This window comes from Lichenostomus cassidix, chromosome 3 (assembly GCF_008360975.1).
Source record: "Lichenostomus cassidix isolate B80296 chromosome 3, HeHo_3.0, whole genome shotgun sequence".
In the NCBI taxonomy this organism is placed as follows: Eukaryota; Metazoa; Chordata; class Aves; order Passeriformes; family Meliphagidae; genus Lichenostomus; species Lichenostomus cassidix.
The window spans coordinates 69,830,945-69,857,263 of record NC_139483.1 but is presented as its reverse complement, the minus strand read 5'-3'; positions in this window follow the sequence as shown (position 1 = coordinate 69,857,263).

Sequence of the window (26,319 nt, the reverse complement as noted above, 5' to 3'; positions counted from 1 at the left end):
AAGATATGCTAAGTCACCCCATAACTAGTATTCCATTACTGTAATGAAGCAGGGCATTATATTTTTATATGTCTGGTGCTGTGCTGGGTTTAATATTAAAGGCCATTCAAATATCACATTTCTGTAATTTTGGAGAGAGGTGTAATGATTTTGGTCATGAACAAAACTGCATACCATTCTGCCTTGAGATCTGAGCATCTTCAGCTTTAGCAGTCACACAGACAGAGACACAGTTTACAACCAAGTAAAAGAAAGTCTGAATTCTAGACTATGTGTCAGGTTGCATTCTTGTCTAGTTAAGGATGTCCAGAGATACAAAGCTGCCCGATTGTCGTAACTCTTGCAGTGCAACTGATTTCTGGATCACAGAATGGCACCTACCTTTGTTGGAAGAACAAGTATTTGATTTCATCCCTATGACTATAGTTATGACCTCATTCTAAGATTTTTCGTGGGGTTTTTTGCTGTTGTTTCTGCCCTCCTTGCACCAGCAGTACTGGCTTATGCCAGATAGAGACAAAAACTCATGTTGGACGCAAATAATGGAAATGGGTGTATAAATCATTGTTTTGATCTCCCATTGACTATGTCTACCATTTTAGGCTCCCACATGCCTGTTTTTCATAATCTTTACTAAAACTCTTCCTTTCTTGGCAAAAAGGAGGTGGTATTGCCACAAGAAAGAACATTGTCTACATACAAAGAACTGGTTCTTGACCCTGCTACAATGATTTTCCATGTCATTGTCAAACTAAGGATCAGGGTGAGAAGTCCCAGCACCTAGGAATGGCTTGGGCAGCAAGCATGCAACCATGGTTCCCCAGTGACACAAGGAGCTGGGGATGACTTCAGTTCCAGGTTCATGAGAATCCAGCTTGCTGCATCAGCTCTTTTGCACCCATATATGTTGGGTCTTGTTAAGACAGAGGGACTGAAAATCAGTTGTAGGACACAGCTGAGGATTCCCCACAGCAGCCTCACAATGCTAGGCTTTGCACTGGTAGCTAGAAGGGTGTTGATAACTTTACTGCTGAGCAGTGCTCCACAGCACCAGAGGTGTATCTCCAACACTCCCTCCTCACCAACACACTGAGGGTGGGAAAAATCTTGGGAGGACAGCCAGGACAGCTGACCCAAACCTGACCCAAGGTCTAACATTCCTTGTTGGTGGGAAGCGAAGAATAAAATCTCTGTGTGTTTTTTTCTTTATTTGTGCACATGCAACCTTTTGCTTTTACTTTATTAAACTGCTTTATCTCAAACTACAAGGGGGTTTTTTTCCATCTTTTTTTCTTCCCTCATCTTGCTGAGGAGTGATAGAGGGCCTTGGTGAGTACCTGTCATCCAGTCAAGGGGAAACCATAACACCATAGTTACAGATATCTGAAGCCTTCCACTCCTCAGGTAAGTCCCCTTAATGCAAATGCATAATAGCACCTTTTGCTCCCTTGGAGCAAAAAAGAGGTCTCAGAGAGATTTTTCTCATGTGTTCTCTCCTCTGGGGTCTCTTTCTCTTATGCGTTTTCTGATTGATAGGTTTAGCTTGTTGCACTTTATAGGAAAGTTTCAGGGTTAACCTGTCTGAAATATTATTGCTAGAAGAGTAGGGAATCTACTTTCCCAAAATTACCATGATGAAAAATGAGCTTGATTTTTCCTGGTTTCCCAGGCACTCATCATGAATGGAAACAAAATTTCATTTTCTAATGCTAGAGGAAAATTATATTGAAGATTGCCTTTATGACACTAAACCAGAAGGGGAGTATTAATCAAGAGAATTACTCCTCTTTTGAGCATGGCCCATGCTCAATGCAAGTCCTTGTACCAAGGTAGAAGGTAAGGCAGCTGGTTTTGTCACATGATGTTTGAAATCTTGATTTCATCTCTTTCTGGAATAAGCCAGTATTTCTGGTGCAAGGATGGCAGAAATAGTAAAAAATTCCCATGAAAAACTTAGAATGAGGTCATAACTACACTCATAGCTCTGTTTCTGGCTCTTCCTGTGAATCTACAGATACATCACACTTCTTAAGTTTTGTTGTCAAATAACTAAAAAAGCGAGAAAGTTGCTTGGACTTCAGAGGGATTTGGTTTGATATACAAACTAGAAAGATTCAAAAATATTCAAGTGACGTATCAGAAACTTTAAGGCTACAGCCTAGTATTCAAGCCTGGTAAAAAGGAGCTCTTCCCTGTAATTCTGTCTTTATGCAGTACCACTGAATGTTTGTAAAAAGTTTTCTGTAGAGCTACAGTCTACATCTCTGCCAGATTACACTTTGAATGCTGTACTCTTCAAAACAGTAACTTCGTGTGTTTTGACTGTCTTTGTGTACAAATGTTGTGTAATGAGAACATTCACAGAACATCCATATGTCTTTTTTTTTTCTAAAAGCGCTACAAACCACTGATCACATCATAGTAAACAAATGTAGGCTATAGAAACCACAGTTCTGCTCCCATCTCCCCTCAGAATCTGTGGAAACACCCATCAAGCTGACTCAAACATAAACAGTGCATGGTGTCAACAACACTCACGTCAGAACATTATTTCATTTTAGAAGTTTTTGTGCTATACATTTGTTTAAAGATTAACTGCATAATGACCTACAAATTTTGGCAAGTAAGAGAGTAAACAGCTCCAGTTTGTAGAAGCAGTGTCCTTCAGAGAAAGTACTAGTAATGGTAACTTAAATAGTTTAATGAAGTTAGACAAAACTTCCGAAAACCTTTCCTTTATGATTTTGAAGCTTGAGTTCTAATTAGTCAAAGATAATAAATAAACAATTGCATAGAATAGGTGAGTAGAAAGCCTCCCTTTCATTAGGTTGTTTTCTTTAGAGCAGTATCACATAAAAAAACAGTGGGAAAAAACTCTTATAAAAATCCCATTCTTGGGGATTAATCAATATGAAATATGTTTTCAGGATTCAGTTCTTAAAGTGTAAACTATTAGATGAATACAATAAAAAAAGGATGAGTTTGTTTAAACACTATGAAATCTATCAAGAGGTATGGCTCTCTGTTCAAGTGAGTACAGGAAGATTTTAATCCATTTCTCTTCCATCCACAGTCTGAATAAAAGCATTTTTCTTCACAAATGTGTGCATTAAAAAGAGAGAAGGTGTTTTTTCTCCATCTTCTTGGGAAAGAATAACAGAGCTCTTTGGTGTGAAAAGTGCAATTTTTTCACTCCAAATATTAATTGTTTGCCTTAGTAAAGTTTTGAACCTGTCAAATTAGCTGTCTTGGTGTTAGATGCCCACAAATTATATACTCGAAACACCACGATAACAAACTCATTGACAGCCCCATCCTGCCTTAGCTCTTCCTAGTTAAGAACTTTTTTCCCATTTGGATACGAGTGTTTGACAGTTTTCCTGAATGAAATTGCTCCAGAAATCCTCTCAACACTAGTAGAGCTGAATGGAAATTCCAGTGAGATGTGAGAATATTCATTAGCTATCTATATAGTTTGCCGTAATTTCTACATATGTTGAGTCCTTGAAGGAAAGTTATTTAATCCCACATGGAAAATGAGGGGCATAGCAATTTTTCATCTGACAAGAGAGTCAAGGAAGTAGGTATAGTACTATATAAACCAGAAGAATTTTGAGAAGAGTCAGCATTGGTGACAGCCTCTTCATTTTATGATCACTAACTCTTGTTGGTATGTAAAGTTTTATACACCTCCATCATAAAACTAACCTAGGAGTAGATAATTTAACCAGTATTGAAAAACAGTTCAAACTAAACATTGTTTTTCCTCAATGTTTAAGATCTTATTTTCTCACTTTTGCACAGAAGTAAATGTATAAAATTGCTGGCTCAAAACGCCTGGTTCCATCACTTGGTCCACATGAGAGGCTGCTGCAGAGAGGTCACTCTGTACAGCTGGGAGCAGCAGCACTGGAAGGAGAGCTGTGATGGTTGGTCCACAGAACTGACTGGAGCCACAAGTTAGGAAAACAGCAGCTTTCAGTTATTTTACTGCCAACAGCTGAGAGTGGGGTTTTGTTCTCCATGTCTTATTGAAGAGATCTCTATCACTCAATAGAAGAGACTCTTAATTTCATTGAAAACTAGTACAATAACGTTGTCTGAGCATATTTGAAGAAGAATCTTTACAAGGAAATTAAAGCAGATCCGCTCTTGGGAATAATCTGTAATTAAAAAAACACTAATGCAAAAGTCTAAGAACATTTACAACATTTACTAGGAAGTAAAGACTACTATGGCTCTAGAAAAGAGGTCTCAAGCTCCTACATATATAAATCATTATAAATAGAATTGTGAATGTGGGTCTGGTCTGCCAATTAAGTATTCAGAAAATTCTTTGTTGGTTTTCTTCTATGCAAGAGAATACGTCTTTGAACTCTGAGTTCAATAAAATATCAAACTATTTTCAGGGCATATTACACATTTCTGAATCAGTTATGGTTAGCCAAATTTTAAATAAAATTTTAAAACCCCATAACTTCTTTTTCCTGACTGGAGAATTAAATTAATACTTTGAGAAACCAATAAAAAGAGTCAGCTGAAGTCACTGGGTGTCTTTCTGGGTGATTACAATGGGCTTTGTATCCTGCCCCTTGTTCAAATACTCATATGCAGAAAATTAGGATTGGAGACTCACACATGTTTTCTGTGAATGTTCATTGGTGGCAAATTTGCTGCATGACTGTTCATAGAAACTGACATCTTCTAAGAGTCACAAACATATTTACTCCAAAGTTAAAATGCATATCAAAACTATTTGACCTTCTTATCAGCTGCTGAAGGATTAAAGAGCTTAGTTTACAGTTTTACAGAAGAAAGTCAATTTCTCAGTGCAGAGGATACTGTATGTTTGCACTGATATTTCCTTACATTGAATTTAGATTAATTTCAACCTAAGCTTTTTTATGATTTTTAGTTAAATTTAGAATTCTTACCTCTGATAAATATATGTAGATTTTTGATTTACACAGATATGATTGTAGGTCTGGAAGCAGTCTTTCAAATTACAACACTGAAGCATCTAAAACTCGTATCAGTAAGACATGAACAAGATAACACCCAGATAAGTGAGGATTCATGCAATTATTTTAAAATAAGTCTTAATTATAATTCAACAGATAAGAGAACATTACAGTTCTCAAATCAGTGATTATTAAGGACAAGCATAGGTCAAGTATTTATATAAGCTACTTAGAGACTACTTACAGATACATCGTACAATTGACAGTGAGTACTTCTTCCCACCAATACTATAAGTATTCCTAAAGGAATTATAAAGAGCATGTGGAGAGATTTCTGTCCAACTAGATCTACAGGAACACATGTATATATTTGAATTTGTAGTGTTTCTGTAGGTTTGTACAGTATTAAAACTAGGTCTTATTTCTTATCTTATTTGTGGAATTACTCCAGTGATAGAGGCACAATAATTTGGTGTCCTGAAAGGAGAAATTTTACAATCTTGGTCAAAAGAATGGGCACAGTGGCTTAGGGTGCATCTTTCCAGATGCACTCCCTCTCAGAACATCCAGCCAGTCATTGAATCTCAAAGGAAGGGTGCCACCACGAGCATGCCCTCCCAAGTGGAGAATCTATTCATAACTGACTGCATTGTTTTTCATAAAGGGACAGGAAAATACATCTGGCCTTCAGAGAGCTGTTAAATCAAACACATTTTTTCTAATAAGCCTTTATAGAGAAGACAGCTAGCAGAAATGGCTCTTGCATGAAGTTATTGTTTTTGAGCATAAATCAATGACTTTTTGTACAACACTTGGAATCATCTTGGTGGCCTTATATACTCAATTTAGAAGGAAGATCCTAGCTGCTAGTTAGTTGTTTAAGTGCAATGATCATTCTAACTCTGATGTCAATTTCTGTGTAACAGAGACAGCTATTGAGCAAGGCTGGTTAACAAAATAAGGCAGCAAAGTTCACGATAGTTTTTGATGATGTTTGATGTGGTAACAGGCTGCCACAAATTACAGACAAAATAATAATTAAGGATATATTTAGGTTTTAAAAAATTAGAACCGTGTAAGGTTTTTTAAAATAAAATGTAGTTTGTGCTACTTTAGTATCAAATATTTACTAGAAAACAATGGGACTGAAAAGTCAATAACTCATCAGAAAAAAAGAGTAAAAATCTTCTGGGACTTCAGACAGGACAACCAAGGCACTGTAACATATACAAATTATTGATTCCAATTTGCAGATTAGAAATCTTTCTATTGTGAAGAGCCATTACAGAATTTGCAGCAAGGATATTAAAAGTTGTCTTATTTACACACTTTTCCTCTTTGAATACTTTACTACTATAGCATTTTTAGGAGACATATAAAAGTATTTTTAATTAACCTTCACAAAATCTTTTTTTTTTGCTAAGGATGTATCATACCACCCTATAATCTTCAATTACTAGACCATACCTTCCACAGTGAGTCCAGTTTCAGCACTGTGATATCCCTAACAAACAGTCACAAAATGTCCCTCATTATTTTCCAGTCTGTTAAAGCTTATTTGTGAAGTCTAATGAGTATCACATGCAAACTGCCCCAGCAAAGATGGAAGGAACCAGCAAAAAGTACGTCTTCCCAATATAAATGAAACCAACTCAGAATTACCTCAACATTCAGATTTGCGGCTCTAAAGGCTCCTAGATTTAGTGCAGCAAGAATAGTCAAGGATCAAGCAATGTGTTGCCAAGGGAATAGCCATCACATCCTGGAAGAACCACTGAGAATCAGTGTAATCATCTTGTGGAGGAACTGGAAAGATAAGTGGAAAGATTTGAAGCATAAGGTTTTCACAGAAAAAATTAAATTAATACTAAAACCACAAATGGAAACTGTTCTGATGTAACTAAAACCCACATTAAAGATCTGAACATAGAACTCTCTGCAGCATTTGCTGCAATGTTCTGCTTTGTCCCAGAGCACCAAAAAAAATTTGAATTAAATAATTGAAACTTAATAGTAAGTCAAGGGCTAGTCTAGCAATATTTCAAAGATAATTAATCCATTTAGAATAAGAATAAAGGCAAGTATTCTCTGGAAGTTTTAAATACACAGAAGCAGTTCATATGTTTTCCAGCTTCCAAAGAAAAGTTTTGTAGCATTTTTCCACAGGACTGTGCAAAAACACAGGTAGAGCTACAATTTACTCATTTTTTGTTCCATTGACATTTTGATAGTATCTTTAAGGTGATGATGACTTTCACTACCTATTCTTTCTGACGGTTTTGATTTTTCTATGCAGAATGAAATGAAATGAAATAAAATAAAAGCAAGGCAAATCATTGGATGTCCCATATTTCCTTGCTATGTGTATTGGGTGTACCCAGCAAGGTTTCAATAGCAGAGTGACTGCAGTGATGGACTCTTTTGAGAAGACACCAGGATCTGGGCCCATGTTGGGCAGAGCCAGTTTTAGTCAGTTCCAAAATGGAAATGACACTGCCCAAAGCAGAGTCCATCATTGGCATGGGTGGCACCTCTAGGAATGTATTTCAGAAGGTATTCCATTTTCAGAAAAATGCAGTGCAGCTGTAAGAGGAGAGCAGTCCATGCTGGAGCAAGGACAAGTTTGTGAGGGATTTTCTTCTGTGCAAGGGACTCATGTTGGAACAAGTGAAGAGTGTAAGAAGAAAACAGCAGCAGAGACAAAGAGTTATGGATTGTTCAAATCATAATCCCAATTCACCCTCCCTATGCTGCTCAGGGGGAGAAGGTAGAGGAGGTGGCAGGGAAGCTGAGGCCAGAAAGAGGGGGAGCATGGTAGGGTGGTTTTAATTTAATTTCTCACTGTCCTGCTCTGTTATTTATTGGCAATAAATTAAATTAATTTCTCAAGTGAAACCTGTCTTGCCCAAAACAGTAATTGCTGAGTGAGTTCCCTGTCCGTACCTCAGCCCATGAACTTTATTCATTGCATTTTCTACCCCTGTCCTGTTGAGGAGGGAGAGTGATAGAGCAACGTGAGGGGTACGTGGTGCCTTTTTGGTGTTAACCTACCACACAAGGATATAATCATAAAGATATATTTTTACTTCTTTGGCAATAAATTTGCCTATATGTTGTGCCTTTCTTCAGAAAGACATGTAATTGTTATATCAGTACCATGTTCAAGCTATGCTAAATCAGCAGAAACTGGTTCAGATACTGAGAAAGAAGCTGAGAACCCCAGCTGCTATTTTAGGCTCTGAGTCCTCACAGGACTCATTATTCCTCTGCACCCTCAATTTTATATCTTCAAAAATGAGCTAATGGCACTCCCTTTCTCATAGTGCCCTGATGGGAAATCATGTAAAGGTGACAAATATTTATTAAGTATATGGCAACAATACTGAAGAAACTAGTAAGGTAAAGCAATGGAACATTTTTTAAATAACGTCACATTGGGAAGGACACTGAGATAATGGCAACTGAATAGGCAAAAATGATTGTCAGACCAAAGCTGATAATCTTTAAATCTTCTTAAAATGTAGTTTCATGAGTGGACCATGACACCAGTAATCATCCAAATTTGGAATGATAAAGGGCAACACTTACTGAAGTCTGTCATTGTATTCTGTCATTTATTATTTTGAAGAACCATATAAACACAGCAGTGTAGGTAACTTTATTTCTGATATTTTTTCTAAGGTTTTGTTTTTCAGCTGTCACTTGCACCAGTGTAAAGTGACATGACTCTAATGCGGTAAAAGGCAGCCCAAAGGTACATTCACATGGGTAATAGCCACAATCACACACATTGGTACAGTGTAGGTCTCCACTGCCATCTCATTTCATTCAAAATCAAGATTAGTGTAAGAAACAAAAAGTCTCAACTGCTCATTATAATTAACTCTTGATAGTTATTGTTAAAGCACTTCAGGAATAAAAAGTTGCTAAGTTTCAGCCTGGACTGGTATCTCCCCATTTACTAGCTGGTAATTTGTGGAAATTAAGCTACTTCTAGACCTAGTTCCTGAAGGACTGGATAGTATAACCTCCCACTTTGCTTCCCAGAGACACTAACACCCTTTAAAAAGCACTCAGATTTTTTGGCTGATTAAGGATAACAGCAAGTTAAAGCACAAAAAGCTCTGCAGCCCACACACTTTTAATTCATCTCATGGACCCAGTTGCAGCTGTGGCTCAAAGCATTAAGTGCTTTACCATCTACTGGTGACTCAAGAGGCAGGACAGCCACCTCAGCCAGGTCTACTGAGCAAGAGCTAAGATGTGCTGGTGCACTGAATACGCTTGGCTGCCCCAGGCCCTCAAGGGGAGTTGGCTTAATCTATTCATGGGTGAAGGCTTGTGCATGATTACTGGGCCTGGTAGACACATTTGGGTTTGAGGATGAACTTGGCTCTTCATAAATATTAGATTGTACACATATTTGGTGACAACCCAGTGCTCAAGATAATGTCACCTTTTGGTGTACACAGTCACAGTTTACTCTGGTAGTAAAACACGGCTTGCAGTATATTGGACACCAGATCTAGGATGCTTATTTTTCCCATCTGTGTTAGAAGAGTGTGTTGGGATTTTCTTAGCTAGAAGATATGTGGTGTTTTCTTAGTGTTGATCTCCACTGAATGAGTACAATGTTACCTTTGAACAACTACTCCATTATCTGTTGCATAGTCGCAATTATCTGTCTTCACAGAAAAGTGACAGAAAAACTCAACAAAATTATCACTTAACAGGTAGGGTTATCCAAAATATCACTGCCTAAATGTCAGGGGAAAGGCAGTTGTTCAGAGAACAAATATGCCTTTAGAGGTTGCATATTTCATAAACCAAACTACAAAAATTTTCAGTATTTTACAGAAGTCTAAATAAATGTTTTTATAAAATCATGCCAAACAGGTGCTTTTTTTCTGCTGTGGGGAGAAAATTCAGGACAGGATTTGCCTTGGAATAATTTACAGAGATATAGTTGCCTTGTGTGTATATAAAAAACTCAGTTACACACCCTTTCAGCAATATCCACATCTATCTTTCTTTGAGATGGGTGTAGGCAAGGTATAAGGAATTATGGAAAACATTTTCTCTTCAATATAGCCAAGCCTGGGTGGATCCAAATTCACCTGAAGTCTGTGCTCTGAGCATAAAAGGATTGGAGAGAAGTGGCCTTCATACCAAAGAAGTCTGAAAGAAACCATGGCTATGAAGACTGAACCTAAATCTATCTCCCTTCCCCTTTCAAGTCAGGACACTGTGCAGGCAAGAATAAGTGGGCAATGGAAGCAGAAAAGCAACCTGACATCTGATGGTTAGAAACTGCATTTAGAACAGCAGACACATGGATTCTGCCTCAGCTCTCAAATTTTTGTCAGCAAATGCCTTCAGTTCATATGTGCTTTACAGTGCCAGAGAAAAACTTGTTACTGACAAACTTGTGTTTTTAAAGAAAGCAACATGATGTAAACAATTTGTCAAAAATTTTAAAAGAACACTTAGAAACTGAGTAAAATGAACCCTTTTTCATAAGAAAAAGAACCCATAAAAATACGTCATAGAGTATTGTTTGCAAATAATCTGTGCAATTAGATGAGAAAAATTAAGTACTAACTACATATGGTAACACCAATATTTTTGCACTCAAAAAATTACTGGAGAAACAAATAAGTAAAGAAACAAGACAGATTAATTATATAATTGATCTAATGCAACCTTCCAAGGAATAACTGATATGCTCTCATTACCATAACAACTAATTCACATGACAAAACTGATACATGACACCTTCTTAGAAGCCAGTTAAAAATCATTACTAATCACGTCATTCTGCATTATGGCAAATCGGATGAATAAAAGCCTATTTGTACAGCATTTAGTATCATCATTTTTCATAGTTCTTTGAATGAAATACTAATGGACATCACAGTTCGGAGTGAAACGTCTCTGAAAAGAAGAACTATACCTTCCCAACATAATACAAGATTCATAACTATGAAAAATACAGGTTCTACATATACATCAACATAACAGATGATGGTTTTTTTGCTAAACTGGAAAAGAATTCAGGATACTCATTAAAACACAGTGCCTACAGGACTGCCATGCCATGGACAGACATCAGCCAGTTTTGAATGGAAATGTGAATAATTCTGTGTTCAGTGCTTTCATTTTCATATTTTGAGGTGATTAAAAGCACTCAATTAATTACATTACCATGACTTTAAGTGGGGCAAAATTATCATTCACTTCCCAGGAGGGGACCTGCTTTCGCAATACATTTTCTTCATTTTCACAATCATCCTGAGAAGTTCCTACAGCCATGGAAAGGGCAGTAGCTTTTAAGAATTCAAGAGATGGAAAAATGCGTTAGTTAGGTATCCTTAAGAGGAGGCAAAGAATGACATTTTAAAAGGTTAAATTGGGCAAATTAATTGGCAGCACCAGGTGGAGAAATCAGTCCAATTTAACAAATAGCAACTTTTTTCATACAGTTCCAGTGTATCTTGTAACACTCTTCAATTGGCTCTGGTAGCTGTTCTCAGACTTAGAACTCTCTTCCATCAGGTGAGGAAAAAGGACATTATTTATTCAAATGCAATGTGTCAAAATTATATCAGCTTCTTAATGTGTAATAACATCTGAAGGAACAAGGATGAGGACAGACAACTTTTTTTGAACAAAAGTTATAAGAGCTTTCGGGAATTCAGAAAAAAGTGCTGTGGGTTTTCATAAGATGACAGAAACAATTTCAAAATCTAATTTTGGCACAGCATGACTCAGTGATATGCCTCCCGGGTTTTACACCATCTTCTCCACTAAGCCCATTTTCTCTGCTTCTTATGTCATATTTTTTCAAGCAATTTCCCAGACCTCTTTTTCCCTGGATGAAAGGCAACAAAGGGTAAAAATCTTATCCTGATATGCCAGAATATACATATGTAACAGATTTAGTTTCTAAATAACCATATTTGAGCCTGAGATTCTGAACATGCAAGTCACTTATTTTAATGGAAAAATTCTTACACTCACACTGTATGTTGTTTATGCAACTAGAATTCCTGACTTCAATTAAATTTGTTTAGGATAAGATTGCAAAGTCTGTTCCTAATGCTTAGAAGAAAACATTTTTCCACTTTTGAATTGTTTTATATGACAGATACAAAAAAAAAAAAAGTTACCATGCAGTCATATTAATTTTCAGTATTAAGTGTGGTTCAGTTAAACAGTTCTCCAGAGGGAAAAAAATTGTTCCTACAAAATACAACAGACAAAATGGCAATTAAATATGCCATCACTGGAATCATCCAGAAAAAGTGCAACTTTGGGGAAAACCTAGAGAGCTGCAGAAAATGTCTTTAGAAATCCAGCCTTTCTCTGGGAGCTGATACTCACCAATCCCATGACCTGGTGCTTCTCATAATTAGAGCCTTCCTGTCATAATGATGATACAGCACAAAGAATTGCTCTGCTGGAATGTTACATAAGTGAAAAATTATGGTATCCACTCATGTTACTGCCACTGCTGACTTGTGCATAAATGACTGAAAGCTTTCTCTGATGGTTTTGGATAAGAAAAGTATATGAGTCATTATGAGGTCTGTGTGGGCATTGCAGCTGGGGGAGATGCTGATACCTACCCTCAGCAGACTTCACTGCACTGAGTCCAGGGCCCTGCATTTGATTGGTAGCAAAACCCTAACACAATGCTGCAGTCAAACGGGGTCAGTCACAGTCCAGCAAGTTTGATTTATACACACAGTCAAAAAAATCAAAAATTTTGTTCCCATTCTCAAATTATCAAAGGCCTAGGGGATCAAAAGTCAGCTTCACTGTCTGAAGCTTTTATACTGCCAAATTTCAATTTTCTACTCTAGCAGAAATGTTCAGCCAAGAGAGAAAGGGAAAAAAAATCCAGGGAAAAATTAGTATGAGCTTTTAGAAAGACAGTCCACAGACATGCTGTTGTATTCAGTGTTAAATAATTTTGATTTATGATGCTAGAGGGAGATACCACCCTGAAGTCTAATTATCCCCTCTCCTTGCACTGTCTCTGCACTCCAAAAATCAGCAATAAAACATGTGTGGCTTTCATTTATTTGGAATGAGCAGAAGGCCAGATGAGGCAAAGCTACATGGAGGTAGAAATGCTGTTTTACTCGCCTTGCAGAAGCTGGTAGAAAGGTAGGTCTGCCAACAGCCCTGAGTACTAGCCTGGTGAGGCCTCAGGAGACCAACCTGGAATCCAGTTGGCTTGTTTTCCATGATCCATTTCCAAAAGGAAAAATGCCTGCCCAACCAGCTTTTGCATAGCTGAGTGAGCCATGGGGAACTAATCAGAATTTTTACTTCAGTAGGAGCTGGATGAGTTTAGTGCATCTTCAGCAAGCAACTTTCCTTTTGAATGCTCTAACAAAGTGAACCCTTGATTCATCAGCAGTAAACTGAGGCTGAGACCAAAACTAAGTTGAACCAACAACATGCTGGGACACCAAATTTCCCAGTTGCATGCATGCCTGAGAGACATGATAGAGCATCTACAAGGAAATGGAGTTTGCAGAGAGATGAAGTTGGTAGTTACCCAAGCACTTTCAGACACCTTCAACGTTTGTTCGAAGTGGTTTGTCCATGACTCAGTCTTTATTGGTAGGTCTTGACAGATTTATATTCCTGTATTAGACAGAAAACCCACTTTGCTTGTCTTTTAAGACAAGAATTAGCAAAACCAAGAATTGCCAGAATTCAGAGTCATGCATGCCTTAAAGAGGCTTTTCTAGATTTCTACTTTAACCTAAAAAAATACAGTGAGTGATGGATTCAGTTAATGCTCTGAGACATCAGAAGGTTTCCAGACCTCCTTAAACTAAAATGGCCTTTGTGACTATATCACTACACATTACTACATCATTATGTTGTAAGTAGAATATGAATATACAGAAATACAGATTTCTCCCTTAGGCTACAAACACAGGACCCAAGAACTGCATAACCGAACAATTTACAGTAATCTTGACTATGTTCACTTCTTAGCAGATATTTAATAGAAGGCTGCGATAGAAATTCAATTTAACTTACTCTATTCATTTTAAAGTGACATTGTCTTATAATTTGCCTTCAACTGTGAATATTTTCCAAAGGAAATAGTCAGTGGAGAACACCAACAGTGTTAAAATGAGATAAGTGAAAGAAGTATCTGGGCAGAATCAGGGATTATAAATTAAATGACCTTGTGCTCCATTTCTGCCTCTCTGTCCTTGACCTGCAGTCCATGTGGCCAGCTGTGAAACAGCCAAGTTTATGACATAAGAAAAAAAGAAACTATCACTATATTGCCAAATTTTGCTACTTTAAATTAAAATTAAATCATATTTGTCAAAAATAAGCAAAAATTATTTGGTTTTATGACCCCACAGTTATTTTTATTCTAAGGAATTTATTCACTTCACCTCTCATGAATGGTGTGATTCTCTGTCATGAGGAGAATAAAAGTAGAGATGCACTTTGCAAGCAGTTTACAAAAATCCTTTAAAAGTCTTTGAGACATGCAATAACCATCCACACTCTGCAAGGGAGCCCAATGGTCAGAGGTTTAGGTTTGCACACCGTAGGTAAGAGATGAGAAACTCTGGAAGCTATTGAACAGTGAATTTTCACAGCAGACCAGCACAAACATATTTAACACAGGGCTTTCTGTCACTATGAAGTGTCAAAGGAAATTTGAGAACGTTCAGCAAACTGCTCTGTGGTTTGCTTGTGCTCCTTTCTTCCCTTTAGATTCTCTTTACTGAATTACAATGTGCTGCATGGCAGGAAAAGTATCCTTACATTACACCACAAAGCGTTATCTAAAAGTACTTGAGCAAACAAAGTTTTGCTGACCTTAGGTTTTTTACTCATGTAGCCTTGTATAAAAAGTCATTCAGAACAGCAACACAAAAAAAGTAGTGAATAAAATTTCCATTTAGGTAGCTAATCCCCTGTGGATTAGCGTGTCAGACTATATGGATAGAGGGGTCATTGACCTATATCTTCAGCTGTGTTCCTCAGGATGATGAACACTACAGGAGAGTCAAAACAACAAGGTATAATTAAACAAAATGCCTCATAACCAGCTGTTTTCTGAAGAGTCAGTACTTAAACGCCACAGAAAGTTTAGTGTCAACCAAAAATTACAGCCCAGTAGTACATAACATGTGGGTGTAATTTATTTTCTGGGTTAAGAGAAAAGCTTAAAAACACCTGTGATGACAGGTAGCAAATGTTGGCTTTGCTATGATATCCACTAACGTTCCCATCATTTCTTTTTCAGGGTTCCAAAATAGTTGCTTTGGATTCATTCCTAGCAATCACAGCTATGGGAGAAGCCAATAAAATATCCAAAATACATTCAGTTTGGAACTGCTCTCATATAACTTTTTCTTATTATATAAAAGCAAATAAATGCTGAGACACCAGTCTTGCAAACACACATCTGCATAAATCTGAACCACAAAAAAAAAATAAAATAAATAAATATATGCTGCATTTTTCTCCACAGAAATAGCATAAACCCATATCCTTTAAATATCAAAGAATAGGGTTTGGTTTGCACTACTGATGTCACTGGGGATACTGACAGGCAAATAGAAGGAAGGTTATGAAGAACATTCATATAAAATGCAGATGATTATACTCAATCACAAATACTCTTAGAATTCTGCTAATTAAGCAAGAATGAAAAACTCTGGTTTGGAAAGGGAAAAGAAATAAGTGTAATTTTTTAAAAAATCCAATCTTGAGCTTTTAAAATGGTGTTGCAAGTATTTGACAGTGTTTTCTTTTTTTTTTTTTTTCCTAAAGTATCACAGAGAGGTATTTGTGATAAAGGCACACAGAGATAGCAGCCATGTTTTTGTCAATATTAATAGTAAAGCCCAGAGAAAATTAAAGACTTCAGTCTTTCTTGCCTAATGCTGGATCTGGCTAGCACTTGTTTATTTTGGAAGCTTTGTTTCCATTTTTGTTTTGTTTTGGTATGTTTTCCCCATTTTGAAAATATTGAGTGTTGTTCCTCACATGCTTAAAGCATGTCTAGACCATTCCCAAACTATCATTTAATGAAAGCAGGTTATTCTGATTGAAGAATGGTAGCTGCTTCATGCTGTGGTTTGGGGTTTGCCTCTCTGACAGCTGTATTAAGGTATCTACTTTTACCCTTTCATGAGGCCTTCAGCATTATCTGGTATGGGACTAAAATTCACACAGGCTCTCCTGTCTTCAGGGTAAGGAGCAGCAAATAGGCGATATCAGAAAAGCTGGAGCAGATGTAGAAGGCATGATTTATTCTGCCTCAGTGCAAGACTTCCACAAAAGAATGTATTTTTTATAATGTGTCACAAGTAGGTTTGCAACAACATAAACAAAATACACAGCAGCCATGCCAGCAGTGATCATAAATACATGTTTAGCATAGCAGCTATAACTTCCACATCATCATACAAGAGCAAATTCTTGTCACAGCCTTGTAGGTGAAAAAAAAATATGCTCTCTAAAATGTTTCACATGAAAATTCAATGCTCCCATTACCAGAGAGTGCAGTTCTCACAGGACAAATAAGACTGCAGTCTGAAAACTATTTTAATAAATCAAAACTAAATATGCTGCTGTCTATATTCTCTTTAAAGGCGTATTTTGACTCTGACTCAGGGTTTTGTAGTGCCGATGTGGCAGTGAACATATGCACACATTCTTGTTTCTTTTCCTGCCTCTTTTTAAACATAATAGAGGGAAAACAAGCGGCACTTCCTCTTGTCCAGAGGATCCTCAGAACACTTTCTAATTCCTACTTTTGCCAATAAATGTGTTATGGAGAATAATCAAATGTAAAGTCCATCCAATAAAACATGAAGTGGATATAATACAAGTTGAGGTCTATTCCATTTTCTGCCCCTTCTGGAGCCTTGAACTCAGGTCTGCTGAAGAGAATGCAAGTCTTGCTCTCCACAGTTTATCCTTAGTATTCTTAATCAGTAATTATTTGTCATGGAAAGGTAAGTTTAAGGTGAGTTTAAGATCTTCCCAGCTGCATGTCTTTATTGTTCTTATATTATTCACTTCTCACTTCTGTTGAATTACACCTTACTTTTATAAAACTGTTGTAAGGAATTTTAGTCTCCTCACCTGGTTGTAATCAAGCAGGGAAACTGCTTTTCTGTTTTCTTCTACAGTCAACACTTCAAATATTAAGCATTTATTCAACCTTGTATCTCTGTTCACTCCATCTATTTAGTCCTTCCCTTTTCTCTTGGTATCCAGGGAGTGAGGGCTACTGGCTTCTGAAGTCAGTTCAGATGGTTATCTGCAATTTCTCTTTGCAGTGCTCTTCGAGGTCAAATCCATTACAGCATGTGCTCAGACTGACTTTCCACACTTAACTCTGCCAGGCTTACTGTGACACACTCAGCAGTTCACCTCAGAACCTGTTATCCATAGATACAGTAGATGTTAAATTTGATATATAAAAAGAACCTGTTTCCTGTCTCCTCTTCACCTTAAAAAGTCTTGTGAACAGAGTGAAGTTTTTGAGGGAAAAAAATAAACATGATACCAGAGGCTAATTGGTACTACCACATCCAAAATGAAATACACACACAAACAATACATTCACATAACATATGTATAGCCACAGTCAGGAAGTTTACTCACACCGGCCATCCCAAAGAGATTAGAGGTTGGCTTTGTTTTCTGTCAGACCAAATGACAAAGAAATGTACATCAACAAATAAAGCTCCTTAAATATTTGCAGCTGATTTGTAATGGAAATTACAGAGCCAAGATAACATTATTTTCTTATGCCTCACTGTCTCAGGTAAACTGATCTATATATGATGGGTTTGGGATTTTTTTACATACAGGAATATATTTAAAATCCATCACAGACATACTACTGATGAAACAGCCAGTCTCAGGTACCTGCAATTTACATTCCAGCTGTAGATTAGTACATCAGCCTTTTGCATGTGCACGTGGGGGATCCTTCTTCCTCAATATTCAGAGGGTTGTTTTTCCTAATCTAATTAAGATGGATATGATCATAGTTTCTAGGAAAAAACACCAATAGGAAAGGAGTGAAGGAATTTCAGTCTTTGAAGTAATGTTAGTATTCTGAATTTGGCTGGCATTTCAGACTCCCCAGCTTAACAGTGACCAGGATGGCAAGATGGCCCTTATAAGCAGACTGAAAATGGCTCATCCTCAAAATATCCAATACTCATCTGTCCCCTTGCTCCAAAACAACAGAAAAAAAGCAGAAGCCAGAAATCAGAATGAGGCAGAGAGGATGATGAGACTAATAAACTCCATATCAAGCAAGGTTATCTTGCCATGACTGCGACATTTATATTTTGGAAACAGAACTGGATGAAGATGACTTCCAAGGACAGCCATGGGATCACTTATCCTGAAGACATCCTGTCTCTCTCTACTTCTCATCACTCACAAGTAGTACAAATTTCTACACCCTTTGAGCATTCATCAGCTGCTTCTCCCAGAGCCTGGTGATGCCTTTGTTCTTAAAATGGAGGTTCACTGTCATTGATCCAACAGATACTTTGCTAACAGTAAGGATGGATGGAAAAATTGGAGACTTGGGGTTTACAGATAAGTTCAGTTGTATCTTTTTCATTCATTTCATATTGCAAGTTTATCATTCAGAGCTGAGGTGCTCACATGTGCCTTAGCTGGGCATGCTAAAAGTTTCCACACTAACTCTGCAGCTACTTTACCAAAAGCCAACAAAAACACCCCAGAATGTTTCATGACCATAAAGAGTAAAAAAAATCAGCTCTAAATGTTAGAAGAGCAAAAAGAAAAATATGTGTCCATATCATCAAAGAACCATAAAATTCTTCTCTCAACTATTCAGAAAAGTGCCTTTGATTTGCAGTGAAAGGTACTTTGTATCTCAGAGGTACAGTACAGTGGCTTGATTATTATCGTAATGTGGCATTTGCTAAGATAACGACTTTTTTTTTGTGAACAGTTGAGTCAATAAGCACATGAAATCCCTGCATTTTGTCAGTGTCTGTGTTATTGCTGCCCTTTGGCTGAAGTAATTATACCTTTTTTCTTTTCATAAAACTTGCCCAGTGTTTTCTTTCTCTTTGTTATGTCTTCTATACTTATATTTAATTTCTCAAGGTTTGGCAGTCTGCTTCTTATTGTTTGCACTCCTGTGATATGAAATGAGCTGCATTAGACTGGTTAATGTGCTTGGTTATCAATACTGTGTTGGGTAAAATTCTCTGAATGAATTAGCCAAAAATATAATATTTCACTTTTCTTTTGGAATTCAAATATTATTATGCAAATATACATATTTCACAAGCATATCATACTTGAGTTCTTAAATGAATGTTAGGAAGGAAGAAGATGTTTTACCTGAGCCCCAGCATGTGAAGTATTAGTGAACTAACTGTGTTGTCCCTTCTGCCTACTCAGGTGTTAGCAGAAGGTCTAAAGAAGGATACAGTTTGGTTGAAACTTCTATGGGATGATGTGGTGGTTTTGATTGGCCCAAAACATCAGTAAAGTATTTTTAACATCTAAGAGAAATTTGGACCCCTCAGAAGCTGTTGTGGTAAGCCTGGGGAGGTGTCTGAGGGGTGGGGTGTGGCACAAAGATGGCTCCTGTGTGTCCCGAGTGTAAGTTCTGGAAGTCTTTACATCAAGTTCAGCAGAGCCAATCTCTGATGGCTCTGAAGGTGATGGACATGCTGCCGGCCAAGTTTGGGCCAATTGGAGGTGCTAGTTACGCCTCTGTGAAAACACATTTAAGAAAAAAAGCAAAACAAAGCAAGCACGCACTTCTTTCACTTCTTTGTAATTAGAGAGGGAGGAGGTGGAGGTGAAAATATGTGAGGGAGAGCAGCATGGAAAGAGACGTGAAAGTCAGTGAAGAAGGTGGGGAAGGAGGTGCTCCAAATGTCGGAGCTGGAAACCCTCTGCTAACTGTGGTGGCCATGGGGGGAGCAGGAGGTTCCCCCTGCAGGCCATGGAGTCCATAAAGATGCAGAAATCCATCCACAGCCCACTCCAGAGGAGCAGGTAGATGCCTGGAAAAGACTGTGAACAAGTAGGAGTCTCATCTAAAGAGTTAAAGCTGCAAAGACCTTGCAAGAGACAGAAAGGCCTTTTCCTTGCTCCTGAAATGGAAGCAGCCTGGCCTCGGCTTGGGAGAGTCTGCACAGCAACCTATAAACAAAAGGACTCACGTTGCAGCAGGATTTGGGTGGGATGTTGCTTGTGAGATTGAACCCACGCCAAAGAAGTTCCCAGAGCACTGTCTCTCGTAGGAAAGACCCTGTGGCTAAGTAGAGAACCCCTCTCCCTGATAGGGCTGACCAGAGAACCCCTCTCACCTGCCCCCTGTCTGTGTTGCTAGTTTAAAAGAGGGAAAGGGGGAGGGTGAGCGCAGAGACTGCTTCTTAAGAGGGTGGGGGTGAGAGTAGAAAAACTGTCTGAAGAGAAAGAGAGAAACAAGTAGAGATAAAGAGTATTTGTAGTAGAAGAATTGTGGTGATGAATAAATTTAAGAATCTGCTCTGTGGACTGAGAAAAACCCCTACACCCTGCCTTCCTACCCAGCTTGTTGATTATAAAGGAAGAAAGGGGGAGAATACAATAAGTTTATAAGAAGGAGGCGGGGAGTGAGCAAAAACTGTATAGAAAGTTTCTTTTTGCCTTGCATTTATCCTCCAACTCTGTTAGGTAATTAAATCACTTTCTGCAACTGAAAAATGGAGCCTGTTTGCCCTTTTTCTTTTTTCTGTGCGTCCTCCTACCAACCAGTGTCCTATCTCATTTAACTCATGAGATTAGTGCGTATTTTTATAGTTTTTTTCTGTAGCAAGAGAGAGTCGAGGTGCCTAGCCTGACCTTAGTCAAGGTCAAACCTTGACAGATGTACACCAGAGGATTAAAATATAGAGAGCAGGAGTGGGAAGACTGGTATCTGTTTCCCAGCTTTGCCATATTCTACTTGTGTGGCCCTAAATAAACCTTTGGGTTCTTATGCCTCACACTGATAGATGGGGGCAGCACTACTAAATTACAACCTCCTTTGCTTCCCCAACTAATGTTTTGCACTTTTCTAAGTACTGTGTTTGCAAACTGCATTGAGGCCTCAATTCCAGACTCTAAAAATTATTTTAAAAAAATAGTTCTTTCAGTTCATAAGAAAAAGTCCCAGCTGAGTAAACTGATGATACATATATGACTGAATTCAATCAGGTCACTTAAAGTTAGGGATACTCTTAGAGTTTACTGATTCAGGGTCTTAACCTCTTAAGAAAGCATTGATTCATAGCTTGAGGTAATTGTTATTTTGCTTTTTATTTCAGTGTGTGTTTATTCATAAAGGTTTTCCTGTCTGAGCAGACCTTATGGCCTTCGCTGTGCTGAGTTTCCGCTCAGTAATCCCATCCGTTTATAAAGATTTTGAAATATGTAATTAAAAACTTTTACATCTAGCAATTGGACCTGTCAAGGGATTGATATGGGAGGAACACAAATCTTTTTGCTGAGAGCTTAATGGCCTGAAGTACATCTGCAGTGTTTGAAAGAATCTGTTTAAGAGTCATTTATGGATCCCACTGTGTATGCGTGGAATTATTGTTTTCTTCCTGATCTTTTGCTTCCACGCTCAGATAAGAACACTAAGGAAGGGGAGATGAAAATATTTCAGGTGGCATTGAAGGAACAGGAACAGAAAAGAACAGAACCTATTTAAATGGAGCACAATGGGCAAGGAGACAGCTCAGGTAAGCCAGGTTTTTAGCTCTGCAGTTGAAAACACTGAGGAACAAGTTGTTAGCTTCTGATGTTCTAACAGTTCATCAGGCCTGATTAGACACTCAATTGACAAAGGGCTGTGATGCTTATAAAGACAGGAATGTCTACCTGGGTGTACTAATGTGAGAAGAGAGAAGGCCAGGAGCAGAAAAAAGAAACATACTGAACCATGTGGAGGGAAGAGACTTCTCAGGTGGGAATGGAAATCAGAAACAGATTAAAAGAATCCAGCACTAAACACAAGTGGGCTGGTTTGTTGTTTCAGATAGATGTGTATTATTCTTGCACAAAGCACAGAGTGTTTACACCTCTCAACCTGATGCAGCCTGTATGTTTCTCCTGTTCCTAGCAGGTTTGTCTCAAGAGGTGAGCTGAAACCTCAAACTCCTCAGAGGCAGGAGTCATGAGGGCTGAATCTGATCTGGACTGCCTTGGAGATGAAGGATGGTAGGCTGGAGGATGCTATGCCCATGAGCAAAGAAGGGGGTTAGCAAGAGGAGGTGGGAGAGCGCAGGAAGGGGAGCGGCTGTGGCCGCCTCATGTGGAGCAGAGCATCTGGAGCAGCTGTGCTGGCACCTAACACAGGGACCCCAGAGTGCCAGCCAGCAGGCAGCCAGCAGGATGCCAGCACTGCACTGCATTGGACCCTGGCAATCACCTGGCGTTTTCTCATGAGATGAGAGGATCAGCCTTTCCAATATCCATGCTGAGGAGAATGGAAAAGGACCCTGAGGTACCTCATGTTCTGGCTTCCATCTAATGAGAGTTGAGGAACAGCTGTGTGGATGCTGTGACCATTGCCAGCACCCACATTGTGCAAATTCCACAGGTAAGCAAAAGACCTAAGTTTCTATTAGTCTCAAGCTGGCATTTTTTACAAGAGTAAAAAGTCTGTTTTAAAACAATGTTCATTCACCTGTTTTCACAGGCTGCCAAAAGGGAACATTGCAAAGTAGAGAGATACTGCAAGACTTTCCAAATTAATTCCTGCCATCTGGGAGCAGAGTAATGGCTTTCAGCTTAGCAGGCTGGGAGGTTCATAAAGCAGCCCAGGAGTATGACAGGTCCTTTCTACCTTCAGGAGCAGCAGAATTTTGCTGGTCAACTTTGAATGATTTTCTACTGCATTGTAATGCACCTGTCAAAAGGTTTAACTAATATTATGTGTTCTGAGCATACAGGTATTGACTTTTCTGATAACCTTTACCAACAAAATCATGCGTGAAAACTCACCAAACATATGCTAAACATTTTTCAAATAGCCATTCTACTCCCTTTCGTATATCCTACACACTGACATTTGTTGCATATTTAGCAAAAAACCTTTATGGCTGCACAGCAGATTTTGATAAATGCCCAAGTGTCAGCATGAAACACTATTAAAAAAAGACCTAGTGTGGGGGTTGTCTGTGGGCTGAGGCACAAGATAACAGTGGCTTAACAAGTTATTGTGAATCAATCTGAGACACCCATTTGTGTGCACACCTTCCACAGGAGAACAAAAGAGATGGGAAGGACAAAATCAGCACATGGCTATTAAGAGCTGCATGGTAGACATGCAGCAGCTTGTTAAGCTGCCAAAACACGATTTTGTGTCCAAGCCTGATCACATGACCTGTGCTAGGTTAATGTGCAGAGGTTTTCTTTTGCCCATCTGTTTATATGGGGGAAAGGTGATGTTGTCAGGTATTAAACATCAGCCAGCAGCTCTGAGTCCTTTTATCTAGTCATCATATGTCAGAGACTGAAATAGTTCATGCCTCAAACATTGATATAAAGTTTTGCTCATTATAACAAAAACAGTATAAAGAAGCTACAATCAAAGAAACCTCCCTGAAGATACCTGACTGGGACTTTGGACTGAGTCAAACTGCTGAGATTAGATAAAGCGACACCTATTGTTCAATCATCTCAAGCTGAGGGAAAGGTATGCATACACAAAGGCCAAAGCCACCAGCTGTGCTGAGAATCATCCCTGGCTGAGTTTGGGGTGGGGGCAGAGCACAGCTCAGAGAAGCCAGGTTTACACAGACTGGCCCAGCTGTGGAACCCCCAGCCTCACTGGCTACATCCACGGGACTTTCACGTGAGAGGCAGCTGAGGGAGAGTCACAATCCATCACAGACCCCCCAGAGTGCTAGGCCTGGCACCACAGGAGTGTAGATGATGCAAGCAGAGTCTGCGGCTAGAGGCTGCCCCCTCCCCCGGGGGGACATGCCTGGACATTGCCCCTGGCCTGAGTGTATATTAACCCATGACACCCTGTGCTTTTCGGGGGGACCACCACCACCGAGAAGACCGGCTGGAGAGGATCAACGCAACATCGTTGGGATCCACGGATGGTGATATTTTCTCTTTCCCCCTTTCTGTCCCCCCCACCTCTTTTCTTACTTCTCTTTTTCTCTCTTTTCTTCTCTCTCTCTCTCATATTTTCTATCAAATAAAACTCATACTATTGACTGGCATATGGTCTCGTTTGTACCTTAATTCGGGCAGAGGTATTTCTAAAGAACCTTAATAATTGGATCATAACATTTTATTGGCGTAGTTGGCAGGATGACATTCTCTGACCCGAAGTGCCTTTCACAATACTATTGTCTTCTCTCATCAAATAATTTCATATTCTTCCTTTTATACTATTTAATTATTAATTATTATAATAATTATACTATATCATAATTATTAATTATACTATACTATGTTAGTATACTATATACTAACAAATACAAACACTACCTTTTTTTTTTAAAGGGTGGTAAGAGTTGTTATGACTCCATCCATAACAATTCTCTTACACCAACTTTCTTTGACGGGTTATGCGTATTTTAGTTTGTTTAAACACTTAGAAATTTGACTGCAATTTTCTCTGAGTACATTGTGGAAATTGAAGTGTCATCTCTGGGGGCCAGAAGTTATAGTAAACTAATATGGGGGTTCTAGTTCCCTTTAGTGTCTTTTGTTGTGCGAGTCCAGAATTGGCAGGTTTTCAGTCCTGAAGCCAATTCTGCTGCTTGTGTCTCGTGGAGAGGCCTTCCTGTCTGTAGTTTGTAGTAAAAGCCTCTCCTTGGTGTTTTGTGCGGAGCTAGTGAAGCTCCTGTTCGTGGTGTTGTGCGGAGCCTAAAAACTCCTGTTTAGAGGGGACCCACGCCCCTACTTTGTGCGGAGCTGGAAAGCTCCTGTTCGTGGTGTTGTGCGGAGCCTAAAAACTCCTGTTTGGAGGGGACCCACGCCCCTACTTTGTGCGGAGCTGTAAAGCTCCTGTTCGTGGTGTTGTGCGGAGCCTAAAAACTCCTGTTTGGAGGGGACCCACGCCCCTACTTTGTGCGGAGCTGTGAAGCTCCTGTTCGTGGTGTTGTGCGGAGCCTAAAAACTCCTGTTTGGAGGGGACCCACGCCCCTACTTTGTGTTTTTTGTGTGTGTGTGTATTTTGTTGTAAAAAGCCAGAATTGACAGGTTTCACTCCTGAAGTCACTTCTGCAACTCTTGTCTTTTAGGGAACACCCCCCACCACCCTCCCCCCCAGTCTGTGGTTTGTGTGGAAAACTAGAATTGGTTCTAACCCTGAAGCCCATTATAAAGCTGCTGCCTTGTGAAAATAGTGTTGTCCCTGTACAAGCTTAAGTATTTTTCATGCAGCTTCCTCTGTCGGGAGGCTGTAGAAAAAGTTTAGGGGAAAATTCCTATCCCAAGCAGCCAGTAGAAAGATAATGTTGTATTGTCTTTCTTTAGTTAATTTGTTACTTGCCTGTCTACCCTAGCTTAGACTTAGTGCAAGAAAAAGTAGAATAAGAAGCAATTGGTTACTAAAAATATGCTTGGTTACTAAAAAGGTGATTAGTTCTTCAAAATGTTTTAAGCAATGGCATCGCTTGTCACTAAATTTAATAATGTCCAAAAAAAAAAAAATCACTAAAACTAAAAAAAAAAAATTAATGCAATTAACTTGTTCCACTCAGGCAAGTATTGCCGGAGAAGCTTGTTTCTTTTCTTTTCTAAGGATGTCAAACACTCTTGCATTGAAGATAAGGAAAACGAGTATGAGAGCAGAGAATCTGCAAACAGCAAAATCATGCCTAAATGTGATGACCTTTCTTCATGTAAAGTCTATCGTTTAGTGTTAGCAACAAGAAGTTTTATTTCATTTTAATAATTGGCCTGGTGGGCCACATTTTCACTTTTCTTTTATAGGAACGTACCAACACATGAAATGATGCTGCATGAGAGCCAGTGAAAATTTAAAATGTCAGCATAATTGCTTGCATTGTCAGTTTATTAACATTTGTAATTTATTTGTGTTGTCATTGCAAGTAACTTGCTAGAAGATCAAATATTAGTTAAAATATTTTATATATTCTTATGTTTGATTTTTGTCTAACTTATTTTGTCTTTTTACTGAAAAATAATGTGGCAAAAGTTGTTATAAATGCATAATTTGTCTCAACCAATTTAATCCTGAGAGTTAGTATAAGAATTTATACAAAATGCACTAATCTTCTCAGTTATGCCTTAGAAAAATTTAAAATTATTATAATTTGGCTAA